General features: G+C 50.3%; 2 non-coding genes across 2 annotated transcripts; both read left to right on the forward strand.

Moving 5' to 3' along the window:
* The first annotated feature begins 6,594 nt into the window (after positions 1 to 6,594).
* On the forward strand, positions 6,595 to 6,757 carry LOC146189229 (U1 spliceosomal RNA). Its single transcript, XR_014707760.1, has one exon. It is a non-coding gene; the product is annotated as a U1 spliceosomal RNA (small nuclear RNA).
* Positions 6,758 to 10,992: 4,235 nt separating this feature from the next.
* Positions 10,993 to 11,155, forward strand: LOC146189230 (U1 spliceosomal RNA). The gene has a single exon (XR_014707735.1). It is a non-coding gene; the product is annotated as a U1 spliceosomal RNA (small nuclear RNA).
* Positions 11,156 to 17,231: the final 6,076 nt, after the last annotated feature.

A 17,231-nucleotide genomic window follows, 5' to 3' on the forward strand; every position in this document is an offset into this window, starting at 1 on the left:
CTGTTTCAAATGCAAAAGTCAGACATCAGTCACACTAGCCTAGGGTGCCAAATTAATGATACGGACCTTCAGTCCTACTTCATTGGCTTTGCACTACTATTGTCAATGAACAATGATCTGCGCTATACACGATGCATGTATTCACAGCGGGTCCGCTCGGTTTCCCGGTCCTTTCTCCGTTGCACCGGGTCGTCGGAAGAAGCTCGGCGGCATATCGTCGCGCTTCACGGCAAACCCCCCCCTCACCCCGCGTGTATTGCTGTGTGCCTGAACGCGTTGTTGGTTTTGTCGTGAGTATGAAAAAGAGGAAGGAAGAAAAATGTTTTGCCCTGCGGTAATTTTTCTAGTTTTTGGGGCGCCTTCAGAGGTGTCTCCTTGTTGGATAGCCAGGAGGCTTCTCCGTCGTTCTCATCCACTTCTAAAAAATGGTCGGTTGCCTCAGTAGGGCTCCGCTGGCCACTGCCGCCCGTTCACCTCGCTGTACCAGACCCTGCTGGTCTTCGCAGGGGTCGCTGAACAGCAAAGCCTTCCATTGCTCCGCACTCAGGTTTAGTATTTGGGGAATCACGTCTATGTTTTGACAGACCCATGTGATGTGATATATCCTAGGTGTTTCGGCTAACTACAGACATCTGTCCGAGTATATGGTAGGATGCCTTTCGTTTAGTATGTGTAGGTTTGGGTATGAACCTGTCAGTTACTGTCTCTAAATGACATCTGCCTCTCTTTTGGGAGAACTGTGCTGTTTCACGTGACCTTGAGTCATCTGGTTGTTTGAATCTTCGGAACCGTATGTCACTACCTCTTCTGGTTCCATCGGAGAGTTTCCGCCTGTAAGACGACTCGAGGCCGCGGAGATAGTGGAAGTTTAGATAAGTACTCAAACTCGAAACACAGATATAGTTGTCCAATCATTTTGTAATATTTTGATTTATGATCTCCTTTAATGCATATTTGCACATTCGGGGTAGGCTCCACACTTAGGTTTCCGCGTGCAGCCAACGCCCCAGCTTGAACAAGCATGACTGTTTTAACTACGGGGCTTGACCTTGTCTCCGCTAGGCATAGTAGACGATAGCGCATACAACTCCTTTGCAACATTCAGGTGAACGTCATACATTTCTGCTTCTCATCGGTTTCTCCCAGCAACGATAACCTGTACGTTTGCTCATTTCTGCTTCTCATCGGTTTCTCCCAGCAACGATATCCTGTACGTTTGCTTGACATTGAAGAAGCGGAATCTCACGTTTACACTCGCGGGTGCGTATATGTCGCCAGCAAGTCGTTTTGACGCCACACGATTGAGCGACTTGATGGCGATTACACCTAGACCTTGAATCATCATAGGATAATTTAACGCTCATCACATTATGTGGGGAAGTGTTCGAATGAACCTCAAGGGAAGAAAGCTTGTGTCCTTCGCCTCTGATCATGACCTGCGGTGTCTTAATGACGGTGCACCGACCTTTATTCGAGGGGCAACTTACTGCAGCTGTCTTGATTTAGCCTTTGTGTCTCGATGCCTTACCAGCAACGTCCAATGGTTTGCAGATATAGAAACATACGGAAGTGACCACATTCTTACATATGTGATCATTATTGGCCTTTCTACATCCACGTCTGTCCCACGAATGCGCCATATCGATTGGTCGGCATTTCAAGCACTTATGGAATATGCTTGCACAGCAGGCCTCTCTGCAGGTATTGAAGAGAAAATTAAGGAGAAGATGATAAACGGGACGTCTTCCTTCACCCCAATGCCTACCTACACAGAATTTGATACGGAATCACAGCGCCTGCGATCATTGCGACGGAGGGCAGAGCGTAGATACCGACGCACGAAGGCGCGCCTCGACCTCAGAGATGCGAGGCGCCTGCAAAAGAAAATTCAGCGCCGAATTCAAGCCCTCCAGGCAAAACGTTGGCGGTCATTCTGTGAAACGCTTGATCCCCGCAAGCCTTTATCACGCATCTGGAATGTCGTTCGTGGTCTCCGAACATCCCCTAAACAGCTCTACCCATTCAAATGTCTCGCACTCTACCGAAGACATGGTAAGGTCGAGGTAGCAGATTTCTGTGCTAGGGTAGCAGGCCAATCGACTCCAACGGCAACGCTACATTTCAACGATGTTCCAGCCGGGTCCCGATGGTGTAACATACACTGCGCTTGGAAATCTTGGACAAGAAGCTAGGCACGCCCTTTTGGAATATTACAACAAATCACGGAGTGAGGGTACAGTTCCAGACGAGTGGAAGTGCAGCCGTTTAGTTTCGCTGCTGAAACATGGCAAATCGCCTCTGGACTTGACATCATACCGTCCAACTGCACTGGCTAGTTGCGTTGGTAAAGCACTGGAAAGTATGCTGCTTACAAGTATTGTGTGGTACCTGGAGCGCTACCGCATATATCTAGATATAATGTCAGGGTTTCGACGTGGACGCTCTTCAATTGACAACGTGGTGGACCTGGTATCATCTGTACAACGCCAAAAAATTTTGAAGCGCTTACCTGCGGCGTTGTTCCTGGATATAAAGAGCGCATATGACAACGTCACTCACCACGCCATTTGGGACACTCTGGAAGCTGCCGAGCTTAGCGGTCATGTTTTTTTCTGGATAAGTTGTTATTTATCCAACAGATCTCACTTCATGCAAACTGAGGGTGGCCCAACATTATCTCATTTCACTTCCCGTGGAGTCCCACAGGGCGGAGTACTAAGCCAAACGCATTTCAATCTTACTCTTGTCGGGATTGTCGACTTAATACCACGGTCGGTGCAACTTTCAATATATGCAGACGACATATGTATCTGGGCATCAGGAGTTACGCTCCCACAGGTCAGACCGAGGCTTCAAAAGGTGGCAAGTATAGTTGCGACCTACCTTCACCTGCAAGGTCTGCAGATATCAACTGAAAAATGTTCTATAGTTGCATTTACATGCAAGAACATGTCACCTTACACCGTGCGCATTGATGGTAAAGCCATACCCTACGAAAGCAGCCATCGCTATCTGGGAGTGATCATCGACAGAAATCTTTCGTGGACTCTCCATATTTCATTCAGGAAAAAGAGGCTGACAGGAATTGCTCACGCACTTGCCTTTATTGGGGGAAAGTCATGGGGAGTGGCAGTGCGATCGATGCTCCAACTATACCGGGCATTATTTATGGGATTTCTTCAGTACAGTTTTCCTGCACTTGGAAATATCAGGAAAACCAACTTAGGAATTCTACAGAGCGTTCAAGCTCAAGCTCTGCGAACCTGCTTGGGATTGCCTTATTGTGCCTCTACGGCTGCTACCATTTTAATGGCACAGGAGCATCCCATATCTACCTACCTAACAGTTGACGTCCTGAGAGCACACTTCCGACACATCTCTCGGGTTCCCTGTCATGATTTGGCCAGTCTTCCTATTACCAGGCGGCGTACATCGTTTGAAGAGACCGTCGATGCGTATCGCGCTACTTTGCCTTCCCAGTTTACACCCGCATCTAGACCGTCCTCTCCACTATGGAGCAGGCATAAACCACACGTGCTTCTTTCAATACCCGGCATCAGGGAGAAGGTCGAGCTATCGCCGACAGAACTAAAACAAATCACTCCTGAATGCTTCCGTGAGCCCCATGCAAATTGTTTGCACGTCTACACCGATGGTTCAGTGAATGCCACGAGTTCTTCAGGCTCTGTGGTCATACCCGCAATTGCTACAGAAATAAAAGTTAGGACAATTCACCGTACTTCTTCAACAGCTGCAGAGCTAACCGCTCTTCGTGTCACAATTAGGCATATCAGTCAGCAGAGCCCTCAGCGGTGGTCTATTTTCACAGATTTAAAAGCAGCCCTGCAAGCCTTAAAAGCGGCTCTTCGCCGTGGAGCCCATGAACAACTCGTTGCGGAAATACGACAAATTCATCACTGCGCAATTACTGGAGAATATGACATCATCTTCCAATGGCTTCCAGGACACAGCGTCGGGCGGACGAGGTCGCACGAACAGCCCGTCAAGACGGCGATTGTGTGTTGATTCCCTTTTGCAGGGCGGACGCAGCGGGCAGGCTCCGCGCGCATGCGCGGGAACACACGATCTCGTTGTGGAGCTCTGGCCAGTTTGCGAACTGGCGCTTAAAATCCCTGGACCCTGACCTGAAGCTCCGACTTCCACCTGGTCTACCCCGACGCGAATAAAATTTGCTGTGTTGCCTGTGGATTGGTATAGCATTCACAAACTCGTATTCTTTTATGACAGGCATGGCAAACAGCCCCGCATGTACAAACTATGGTTGTGACGAGTCTATAGGCCACATTCTTTATAAGTGCTCCATATAGAGTGAGGAAATATAGTGTCTGTACCGTACGCTGGAGCATCTAGATGGACGCCCATTGACTGAAATTAAGATTTTAGGTCCCTGGCCACGGCGATCGTCTGCGGTGAAGGCCTCCCAGGCATTGCTCCGCTTTATGAAAAGCACATGCCTAATCGAAAAACTGAGTAACCTTCCTGCCTTTGCTCCTCATCTTCCTCCTCCTCCTTAGCCTCTATATGTTAACTAGAGGCCAGTTTACGATAGGAAGTCGAACCGACCACTTATGTACTGTCGCGATCGCAATATTGCGGGTGTCGAAGCACATGGAAAAACTGCGTTCTGCGCCATCTAATGCTACCCCCCCCCCCACCTACACTCTCACCGATCCCGAAAGTCTCTGTATTGTCCCTCCCAGTTTGCGTGTATCGTACTACACTGGAACCGGCGTCAGTTGGCGCTTCGGTAGCCGGCTAGCATGTGCCCCAGTCAAAGTGATGGGTGATTGTGTGCCGCCTTCGGCTGCAATTGTGTGTTCTCTGCCTCTCCTATAGGCTTCGCTGCTGTAGTTGTGAATTTTCAAACCGCACATGCAGAGTGAACCTATTATGACGTTAAAGCCCATAAACAAAAGCTGAAGAGAAGTTTATTGTAACTCCAAAACTGAGGATACATGCTGATATACACACTGTCCAACACTATATCAAACAATGATATACAATTGCAGGTCTGTCCTGCACAACAACATCGCACTAATGTCAAACTAGAAAGCACACCACACGCACGTGTTAAGACTTCAAGAACTCTCCCCCCCCCCCCGAAAAAAAATAGAAGGAGGATGTTCACACTTCGCACAAGTCAGAACGTCATTACAACAAGCACCACACGACGCTCGATAACACTCAATAGAGCGGTGCCGGCATGGCCAGACCCTCCAGAACCTCCAGACGAAGAACAAAGAAACGTGTATGCCAGCTGTACAGGAACAGTGCCTCCCCATATGTGTCCAGATGCTCGGACAGGTACTTCCAGTGGAGGAGACGGAGAATTCGCAGCGCTGGATACATTGCCCGTGCTGGTTGCTTGCGGGCTTCCGCTAGGCAGCGGCCACGCTACAAAATAAACTTGACACAACACACAACCAGGCGCGCAAACACTCCACGCGGGCGATGAACGCCTGGCCCGTAGTGTACAGAAAACATACGTCTCACGAAGCGCCACATGACTCGCGCCACTGAGCAGTCAAATACTACATGGTAAATTGTTTCCGTGGCGCTGCAGTTAGGACAGCTGTCCTTAGGCACGACGCCCCATGAAGCTAGGCGCCGACGCGTGGACAGAATTCTCCAGCGCCGCCGCCACTCAAAGTCTTCGACCTCGGGGGGAGGCGGCTGGCTGCCCAAGGCCTCAATGTATCATTTGAAGTGCGCCGCTGACCCTCCGGGCTAAGTCGCAAGTCGGCCACCATCTAATTAACTACCGACGGCGGAATCGCATCTATGTTCACCTCGGGTCATCATTATCATCATCATCAGCCTGACTATACCCACTGCAGGGCGAAGGCCTCTCCCATATTTCTCCACTTAACCCGGTTCTGTGCTAGCTGCATTCACTTCACCCCCGCGAACTTCTTAATCTCATCCGCCCACCTAACTTTCTGCCGCCCCCTGCTACGCTTTCCTTCCCTTGGAATCCAGTTTGTTACCCACCTAGGGTAGGTCCGCGTTTATGGTCTATGACTTGCTGCGGTCATACCCTTCTTTGGGAGCAACAGAATGCTACTTCTCCTGACGCTTGAACTCTGTTTCACATGTTGTGTATTGTTTGTGTAATGTTATATAGCAGTGGAAATGTTGTGTTATGTTGAACTACATATGATCAGAACAAGTGGATCCTATCAACTGGTGAAAAAAAGTAGCCGGAGCGGCTATCCGGAACCAACCTCTCCTTTATTGTTCATGTAAATCAAAAATGTATTACAGGTACTTACTGATCGACACTTGCATATAGAACAAAAACAACAGAATTCTACTAATGTACATACGGCCCCGCCAGTACCAAGGTGGTTATTCAAAGATGAGTGTTAGCCCTTTAAATAAAATTTTTGATTTGACATCAAGCCGTTTAGTGATAACAATTCGGCAGCAAAATACTCAAAATACTTTAGTAAATAAAGTATCTTCACTTATCTGCCTAATATATTTCGTTATTGATTGTTGTTTAGTGACTCTCACTGGTGACTGAACTAGTGCCCCAGTGCATGGGATGTTGCGGCCGAGCATTATCAAGGCATACTTACCTGGTGCTGAGGCATCCTTGGTCAGGATGGAGGAGCCTCCAGGGCGAGGCGCGGGCATTGCACTGCGCCCGTGCTGACCTCTGCCACTTCCTCAATCGAGGCAGATGGGGCATGTAATTTTTGGTAGTGGGGGACTGCGTGCGCGCGTCCCCCCACTCTTTCAAATACAAAAGTCAGACTTCCGATTCTTCCGTAACTGCTTCAGTGTTCCACTTATAAGCGTTGCGAATACGCCCTCCATTGCAGAGAATCATCGAGCACTTCCCCCCCCCCCGCCCCCCCCCTTCCCCCCACGTCATGCAACGCATGTGTGAACGCGTTGTTGTTTTTGTTTCGACTGTAGTAAAATGGAAAGAAACTGCACGGGCCTACCAACCGACTCTATAGTTGAGCCAGCACCGTTGCCAAGTGCGTGTCAGGGATAATTCAGATAGGGGAGAGGTCGAGAGGGAGGGAGAAAGACGCGTGTCGTAAAAGCCGCCGTACGCCACCGCAGCAATGATGGGTGCAACGATGGCATGCACAGCAGATACAACACACCGGTGACAAAGGAGCCTCCAGCGCATAGGGTGAATGCCTCTGGATTGTGTACGCGAAACGCTTCGACTGAAATACGGCCATGAGTAATATTAAGAATGGGGCACTGTGAGTCACTTATGGCCACTTTATCTTTAGAAGTGGAGAGCGCGAGAGTAATAGCTACTTCCTCCGCTGTAGTGATATGTTAAGTGCGTACGGAGCAGGAGGCATGAAGAGTCATGTTCTCATCTGTGGCAACCACTGTTGTAGCGGTCTGAGTTGGATCGTCTGCCACGTCTGTGCAAAGTGCGTCAAGTCGACCAGCATATCGCTGCTGGAGTGAAGCGACCCGAGCTTCTCTGGCATTTTGATGATGAATTGGATGTATGTTGTGGGGGAGAGGGAGAGTCTTGATGCTGGTCCTGATGGCAGGTAGGAGATGGACCACCGAGGAATGCGGACGGAGGGGAGCGATGCGAAGTTGTTGGAGAATAGAGCGGCATGCGGAAGTTAGTGAGAGCCGTTGGCGATAGGCTGGGAGGGCCACCTCAATGAGACTCCTCCTTCAAATACATAATAACCAACTCGCGAGGGGCTTGTCGGAACTTCCAGCAAAGGTGGACTGCTCCCCTAGCTTACCGCATCTACCAAAATTGTAGTCGAGATTCGGATCCCGCGTACCGATCTCTCGTTTGGGCTCCAGGTCACTAAGATCTCCAAGGGAATGAGGCAGCCGACGCCGCAGCCCGCGCGCTCTCTCTCCGGGCATTTCCCACGGGACCCGATGCGGACCAGGATTGTGATTTTGGCCCTGTTTACAAGTTTAAAGAAATATGTGAATATTACAGATTCACGCACTAAACTTTTGCCACCCAGTGCAAAGGGCTGGGGAAGGCTAACGAGCGGATACTCCTGCGCCTGCTCACCAATACAATGTTGCGCCCGGCTACTCTAAAACGTTTTGATCCACAATTTGCGGGCTGTGCTCGCACTGTGAGGAGGTGTCTGACACCTACCACATGGTATGGGCTTGCCAGAAAGAACCATCTTTGCCCCCTATCTCCAACCCCACCCGAGAGAACTGGGAGGCAACCCTGTCCGGTTGCTGCACCCTAGAGGCCCAAAAGGTCTTAACGCAGCGCGCCCGGGCTGCGGCAAACCCCAATGGAGTGCCTGTCTAGGCATCTCACCTAGTGTATATACCTCTCTATGCATATAAACGCTTTAACCACCACAACAGTGTTGGAGACACCAAGGGCGAGGAGCTTGTCGTTGGGAGTAGAGAGAGGAAGCCCAAGGGCTGCTCTGACGCCGCTGTGGACAATGCAATACAGGTGGCGCTTCTCCGTGAGCGTGAGATGCAAATATGGTGGTTTGGTTTGGTTTGTGGGGTTTAACGTCCCAAAGCGACTCAGGCTATGAGAGACGCCGTAGTGGAGGACTCCGGAAATTTCGACCACCTGGGGTTCTTTAACGTGCACTGACATCGCACAGCACACGGGCGCATTGCTTTTCGCCTCCATCGAAAAGCAGTGTAAGCTTTTAAGCGTCGCCGGTGGCCAACGTACACAGCAGAAACCAGCACTGTGGGCGTTTATATCATTCCTTGAGGACAGTGACATCATTGTTTTTTAGTTTTGTTGATCTGGTCTAGTTAGTGGTACACCTCCTACCTCTTTCTGAATGAGTGCGTTAAAGTCTTTCCTATTGGCTTTTGGTATGTTTGCGCAAACAAGCTTATTATTATTATTTTTTGCTAGCAACTACTTCAAGGTGTTGGTTATTTATTTTGCTGTATATACCCCAAATAAGCTTATTTTTGTTATTTGGCCCTTATTTATTTGCTAGCTAAAATCAAGCATTGCCTATTCATATTTCATGTGTGTTGTAATATGTACAGTTGTGGCTGGTTGGATTCTAGGTTTTAACGTCTTAAAGCAAATCAGTTTATGAGAGACGCCGTAGTGGAGGACTCCAGCAATTTCGACCACCTGGGGTTCTTTAACGTGCACTGGCATCGCACAGCCCACAGATGCCACTCCGTTTCGCCGTGGACGCCTCTGGCCCGCACCATGGGGGGTGGTACACGGCCGCAGTCGTCCACGAGGCGAAAACAGTCAACGGTCTTAGCTTCAGGGCCCGCAACATAACTCATGCGGAGGAGGTCGCCATAGCATTGGCTGCTTCCCACTCTGACTCGAAATATATAATTTCCGACTCGCGAGGGGCCTGTCGGAATGTCGAACAGGGCTGGACCCCTTATCTAGCCTACCGAATACTTCAAAATAGCTCCTACATTGGGGACCCCGCTACCCGATATATTATTTGGGCTCCTGCTCATCAGGGGCTGGCTGGAAACGAGGCTGCCGACGCCGCCGCCCGCGCGCTCTCTCTCCGGGAAGTTTCCTCCTCCTCCTCCCCCTCCGACCAGGACGCTGATCCTAATCCGGCTTATACATTCAAAGATATCGTAAATTACTACCAATCTAGCCACAGCCTTTACCCCCGCCCATGTAAAGGCCTTTCAAAGGCGGACGAGCGGCTCTTACTCCGCCTCTATACAAACACACTGCTGTGCCCGGCAGCTCTAAAACACTTCGACCCTGCTTTCTCTGGCAGCTGCCCGCACTGTGGGGTGGTGTCTTCGGACATCTACCACATGGTGTGAGCCTGCCCCTCAAATCCGGCTATCCCCCCTCACCCCAACCCAACCCGGGAGGACTGGGAGGCGACCCTGCTCGGCTGCTCCGACCTGAAGGCCCAACGGGCCTTAGTCGGGCGAGCCCGAGCGGCGGCAGACGCCACTGGGGTCCCGAACTAGGGGCCTCCACCTAGTGTTTGTGAGGGTTGGCCCCTTCAGGGTCAGCTCACGCATAACCTCCTGTATTTGTCCTATATAAATGTTTTCTACCACCACCATCGAAACGCTGCCGCCGGCGGTCGGCTTTACTGTTCTGTTCAGACTTCCACATTTACACACATCTACTACGGCGTCTCTCAAAGCCTGTTTCACCTTTGAACGTTAAGCCCCATGAACAAACAGTGATGCCTGCACTGAAAAGTTTATTGCAATTCCAAAGACGGAGGATGCATGCTCATATATACACACTGTACAACACTATATTAAACAATGATATGCAAGCTGCAGGTCTGTCCTGCACAACGACCATTGCACTAATGCCACGCTAGAAAGCACACAACATGCACATGTTATGACTTCAACATCCCTCCCCCCAAAAAAAGGGGAAGAAAGGGAGGGGGAGACGTTCACAGAGAAACTGCACGACACTTGATAAAACTCAATGCAGCAGTGCCGGTATGGCGAGACCATCAGGACGAACAACAAAGAAATGTGTGATGCTTGCACTTTGTTTCATATGTTGTGTACTGTTTGTGTAATATAATGTAGTAGCGTATATGTTACGTTGAACTACACATCGTCAGACGAAGTGGTTTCTATGAATTTGTTAAAAGGATTAGCCGCGGAGCTGATATGCGGAACCAACCTCTCCTTTATTTCTCACGTAAATAAAAAAATATGTGACAGATACTGCGCCCTTTCCTTCATATAAACTGATTACCACTCGCATATAGAATAGCCAAAAATCTACTAATACACATACGGCACCACCTCTACCAAGGTGGGGATTCAAAAATGAGATGTCTAACCTTTAAATGACAGTTTTGATTTTGCATCAAACCATTACGTGATAACAATTACGTATCAAAAGACTCATATTATTTTATTAACCACTATCTCCTCAGTTTCCTGCCAAATATATTCCGTTATCGATTGTTTTTCAGTAATTCTCACTGGCGACAGATCTAGTGTTCCAGTACATGGGATGTTGCGGCCGAACATTGGCAAAGCATACTTACCTGGTGCTGAGGCATCCTTGGTCAGGATGGAGGAGCCTCCAGGGCGAGGCGCGGGCATTGCACTGCGCCCGTGCTGACCTCTGCCACTTCCTCAATCGAGGCAGATGGGGCATGTAATTTTTGGTAGTGGGGGACTGCGTGCGCGCGTCCCCCAACCCTTTTGAATGCAAAAGTCAGACTTCAGCCACATTAGCCTAACTCTATTATTTGTATGCATGCTCAAGTTATCATATGGGCCTTCGGATCTACTTCTTGACTTAATAATCTGCGCTATACACGATGTATGTATTCACAGCGGGCACGCTAGGTACGTTGATGCGGCTGGAGGCCAAATCGGGGCGGCGGTGGCTTCGGTCATAAACGGCCGAGGAGTGCCAGTTTCCGCTGCGGCTATCCAGGACGCAATATAGAGGCTGCGGATGAAGTGACGATCGCTTTAGCTTGCGCGGGAACAAGAGCAAAATATATCATAAGCGACATAAGACTGCCCTTCAAAATTTTGGAAAAGGCGCGATCTCGCTGGAGGCGGCAAAGATCCTTAGCCAACAGCCACTGAACAGGAAAATTCAGCTAATCTGGACACCCGCGCACGCTGCTGCCCCTGACAACGAAGCGACCCATGAGCTATCTCGAGCCATTTACTTCCGGGCAGCCATGGGACCCCCCGACGACTAGGGTAACTTGGAGCGGTTGATAAATTAGGGGGAAGTAATCAACCATTATCGATTGGCACGTAGGTTGGTACCCCCACCAGACCCAAAATTAAATAAAAACGCTGCTGCATTGAGGCGATTGCAAACTAATACGTTCATTTATCCAGTCTTGGCGTACCATGCGTACCCCGAGACGAGAGACCATGGCAGATGTAGTGATTGTGGGACGAGAGGGACCCTCGACCACATAATATGGGAATGCCTGCTCTCTCCCGGGGTGGGAAAAATATGCTTAGTCTAGAGAGACCTGGGAGACGCTGCTGCAAACCTCGGACCCTGAGCTCCAGCGGAACATCGTCCACCTGGTGGGGAAGGCTGCCATGGGCCAAGTCCTGCCAGCGAGCCTTTAAGCGGCGGCCTCCGCCTTCCAGGCCTACGTGCGGGAACGGAGATAATCGCCTTCGTCTGGTGGAATAAAAGGTTTTTTCAATCAATTATCGGTCCCCTATCCCTTACTCCGGGTCGTAGGAAGCAACTCGGTAGCATATCGTTGCGCTACACGACCCAGGGCTCTAACCCGCTTCTATCGCTGTATGTGTTAACGCGTTGTTTTTGTCGTGAGCATAGGAAAGAGGAAGAAAAACTTGGTTTAGCCCTATGTTTAGCAGAGCCTCCCATTGCTCAACACTCGGGTTTCGTATTTTGGGTATTACGTCTATGTTTTGACAGGCACGAACATCTGTCCTAGTATACGGTAGTGTGCATTTCGTTTAGTATGTGTAGGTTTGGGTACGAACCTGTCTGTTATTGTCTCTAAATGACAGGTTTCTCTCTTTTCGGAGAGCTGTGCTGTGGGGAATATTGCATTCATCTGCCTCTATAGCTTTCTATTATGGCCGAGTATAACTTGGGTGCTGGTGAAAGTTCCGTAATCTCGTCAGATGCTCGGAAAGTAGTGTATTCTGGAGGAGCAAAAGAAGCTGCACTAGCCTGCCAACTAACCCTATCGCTGCGCCACCACCGCGGCCACGTGCGGGTAAAGGATAACTGAGAAAGGTCAGGAGGGAGGCAGAAAGATGCGCGTCGGAAAAGCCATCGTCCGCCACCGAGGCAACGGGGTGTGCAAAGACGGTGTACACAGCAGATACAACACACCAGTGGCAAAGGAGCCTCCAGCGCAAAGTGCGAAGGCCTCTAGGTTCCCAGCCACGTAGGGCCGGGAACATCCCTCCCTCCCTTCAATTTTGAGTGCTTTAAGTTCTCTCGGCTCGGGCCCCGCCGGGGTGGTGCAGTGTTAAAGACGCCCGACTACTGTGCCGGAGTACCCGGGTTCGAACCCGACCTCGGCGGCTGCGTTCTGATGGAGGCGAAACGAAGAGGCGTCCGTGTGCTGTGCGATGTCAGCGCACGTTGAAGATCCCCAGGTGGTCGGAGCTTGGCTTGGAGCTTGACGCGGACGCTTGGTGTTCGCATCAGCTCCTCCAATTTTCGACTGTGAGTGCGGAATTCTTGACTGTTCATGTTTCGAATAGCCGCAATCGACGCATGAAGGTGTTAAGCACCTGTCCACCCTCTCTTCGGGTCCGTCTTCCCGAATTTGCGGATAAACTTAGAGATTGCTCTGGGAGCCGGCCACCGCCACATTAGGCCTAGGCCTAACCCTTCACTCCCCCGACTTCACGGCCCACCAACAGCGGCATGGTGCGCACTGAAGATGGGACTACTGATACTGCATTAAGATGGGACCGAGCCATGGAGGCTTGACGTATGGCTCACCCCGATGTCCTCTCTGCCCAGCAAGCCCCCACGAGCTCGACTCATCAGCCCCCGGCCGGCACAGCCACACCAACGCAGCCCACGCAAGGCAAGTCTTCCACCGTTCAAAGCGTCCGCCACCGTTGCCCAAGCTCCCGACACGAGACCTTAAAATCGTGTTCCGCCCCGGTGGAGGCCTCGACCTAAGTAAACACAACGGGGGCTATATACTGTCTCTAGTCACCAGCGCTCTGCAGCTACCGATAGACGCAGTGCGAACACAAGACGCCATCCGAATCAACCCCAGGCACAATTCATTCACTATCAGCACGCCAGCCGAAGACCGTGCCCGCAGATATGTACAACTAGAATCTATAAAGATAATCGACCAAGTCTACCCAATGAAAACGTATATCGCTCCTCCGGACAACGCCATTCGAGGCATCATTTATAATGCTATCTACGACCAGACATCTGAAGAAATTTTTACAGAGCTAAAAACGTTCAACCAAAGCCCCTCCTATCTCATCACCGATGCACGCCGACTCGGCCACACCAAATCAATTCTGGTCACCTTCATAAATACCAAATCAGTACCTAAACAGCTGCGCTTCTATGGAGCGGTCTACCACTGCCATCCATTCATCGCCAAAGCAGAAGCCTGCTTCAACTGCCGTCGTCCGGGACATCGCAGCGACGTGTGCACGGCACCCAAAAAGGACTTATGCCAACGATGTGGGGAGACCCATGTACCGACCGACCCTCCAACGTGTCCACCCCAGTGCATTCTATGCGGCGGCCCCCATTTTACGGGCTCCCGCGATTGCTCGGAGCGATTCAACAGACCGGGCAACAAGAGACTGACACGCTCGACAGCTGGTGCAGATGCCGAGCAAACAACCCGGCAATCCCGAAGCAAGCACCGGACGAGTTCCACTAACTGCGTCCGCTCCCGGTCCGCCGCGTCCGCCGCTTCCACCAACGCCAGGAACCGCTCGCCATCTTTCCCGCCCCTGACCGACCAGCCTCCGCCGGAAAATAAGGTGAGCTGGGGCCCACGATCTTCCTCCCTTGTCCGAGAAAATAAGCAACTTAAAGAAAAGCTAGAAACTCAGGGCAAGCAAATTCAGCAACAGAATGATCAAATAAAAAAACTCAATGATCATATTGCAAAGCTCACTCAGCAAATGCAAACGCTAATTCACAGGCTCTCCCCCGCAGAGGGAATGGAAAGTTCTTCAACTCCCCTCCCAGGTCGTTCCACCCCACTTCCGCCTCCTCCTCCCACATGCAACAACACAGCATCTACTACTAAAACTCACACACCCGCCAAACGGAAGGCACCTCACCAAGACATTCCTACAGCGGTCGACTCCCAAAAGCCTGATCTGGTCGCCTCCATAGCTTTACTCGAAGAGAAGCTTGCGGAAAAATTTGAATCTATGACCACCAGCACGAACGCATGGGCAGCTGGAGTAGACGCGCGGATAGCGATGCTCGAGCAGCAGATGCAGCAGCAACAGATCCAGATTCAAACTGCTCTAGAAAAGCTACTCTCTACCACAGTATCTCAAATGATCCCACCCGAATCTCAGCCCCAAGATGGCAGGACGTCGACAGGACATTAAGGTGTGGCAGTGGAACTGCAGAGGCTTTCGTTCCAAGCGTAGTAATCTGCAGCTCTACATTCAATCCCTTCCGGCCGATGAAACACCAGTGGTAATCGCACTGCAGGAAACAAACTCCCCTGTAAAACTGCTCAATTACACTCCTCATACACCAACAAACTGTACTCAGTACAGAGTGGCGACGCTAGTTCACCGTAACTACACAGCAACTGATCATAACATGGACGTTGCAGATATCGACTTCCATTTTATAGAGCTGCTTCCCAAAGAGCGGAAAGGAACGAGTCTATTCATTCTGAATATCTACAGCCCCCCGAAAGGAAAAACTGCTCCTCTAATGGCGGCCATGAAAAAAGCCCTTCAAATCAGCGCTAACCAACCATTGATAGTTGCAGGAGACTTTAATGCCCGCCATATCACATGGGGATACAAAACGACTTGCAGTAAAGGCGCCCGACTCTGGACACTTCTCCAAAATGAGGGCATAACCCTTGTCAATGATACACAGCAGTACACGCGTATCGGCAACAGTGTACAGAACAACACCACCCCCGATCTTACACTCACGAAAAACAACACAATGCTATTGGACAAACACGCAAACCTCTCTTGGTAGCGATCACTATATAATTGAGACCTCTTTCTCACTATCCTCCATAACCCCCCGTGTAAAGAGGAAACTCAAAATCACCAACTGGGATCGCTTTCGCGATCTTCGTGCCGCGGCCCCGAAGCAGATAGACCACCTTACAAATTGGCTGGCTAACCTCAACAAGGACGTGAACATGGCCACATCGGAAATGCCGTGCACACAATCCTCGGAGGTGATTGACAGCCGATTACTCCATATGTGGGAAGCTCACTCGAGCTTACAGAAGCGATGGCTTAAAAACAAACACAATCGCGCCCTGAAGCTCCGCATCTCCGCTCTCATAAGGGAAATGGAGAAGCACGCGGCACAGCTCAGTCACCAGCAATGGGGTCAAGTATGCGACCGCCTTGCTGGAAACCTAGGACTTAAGGACACGTGGCGGTTGCTACGATGCCTTCTTGAACCCGATCACGCCAAGAATGTACAGCAGAAAAATGTGACGCGTCTTATCCATGGCATAGACATGGACAACGACAACATTATTCAATCCTTAAAAGATACATACCTCACAACCACACCGAAGACACCCTTACCACAGTACCTTGGAACCCAAAACCATGAGCTAGACGAAGACATCACAAAGTATGAAGTCAGAGCAGCCATGCTCCAACTCCGCACTACGTCTGCTCCAGGAGCCGATCAGGTCACGAACAAAACACTTAGAAACCTCGATGAAAACTCCATCCAGGCAATAACAGAACTCTTTAACAAACACTGGCAAGAGGGAGCGCTTCCCTCAGAGTGGACACACGCTCAGGTTACCTTTATACCTAAACCCGGCAAACCGCTCACTCTTTCAAACCTTAGGCCCATTTCGCTAACTTCATGTCTTGGTAAACTTTTTGAACACGTTGTCTTGAATCGGCTACATACACACATGCAAACCCGCGACCTTTTTCCTCACACAATGCTGGGTTTCCGCAGCCACCTATGCACGCAAGATGTCATGCTACAGATATCAGAAGAAATTCTCCATCCCCGACACTGCAAACGCACAAGAGCATTGCTGGCTCTAGACTTGCAAAAGGCATTTGACAATGTCTATCACTCCTCTATATTGGATGCACTATCCACTCTGAATGTGGGAAACCGAACACATGCCTACATTTCAGCATTTCTCCGGGATCGCACAGCAGAAATTCGGTTCGGTCCCCTAAAATCCCCCACTTTTACCCTCGGTAATAGAGGCACCCCGCAGGGATCAGTCATTTCCCCTTTTTTATTTAACATCACACTCATCCCCATGGCTAAAAAGCTGTCACAGATCCCAAACCTCTCCCTTTCTCTATATGCAGATGATATCACCCTGTGGACCACCACTGGGAATGTAGGTAGCATGGAAGAAACTCTTCAGGAGGGGGCAGACATGGTGTCAAGATGCGCAGCTTCAATAGGCCTTGCATGTTCCTCCACCAAATCCGAGCTCCTGATACTCCACCCAAGCCGGCGGAAACACCCCCAACCCCCTATGCTCATCACCGTAGATGGTCAGCCAGTACCACAAGTTCACAAACTTCGAATACTAGGTATGTTCATACAAGAC

Source organism: Amblyomma maculatum, chromosome 5, assembly GCF_055883805.1.
Source record: "Amblyomma maculatum isolate TAMU_Amacu chromosome 5, ASM5588380v1, whole genome shotgun sequence".
Lineage (NCBI taxonomy): Eukaryota > Metazoa > Arthropoda > Arachnida > Ixodida > Ixodidae > Amblyomma > Amblyomma maculatum.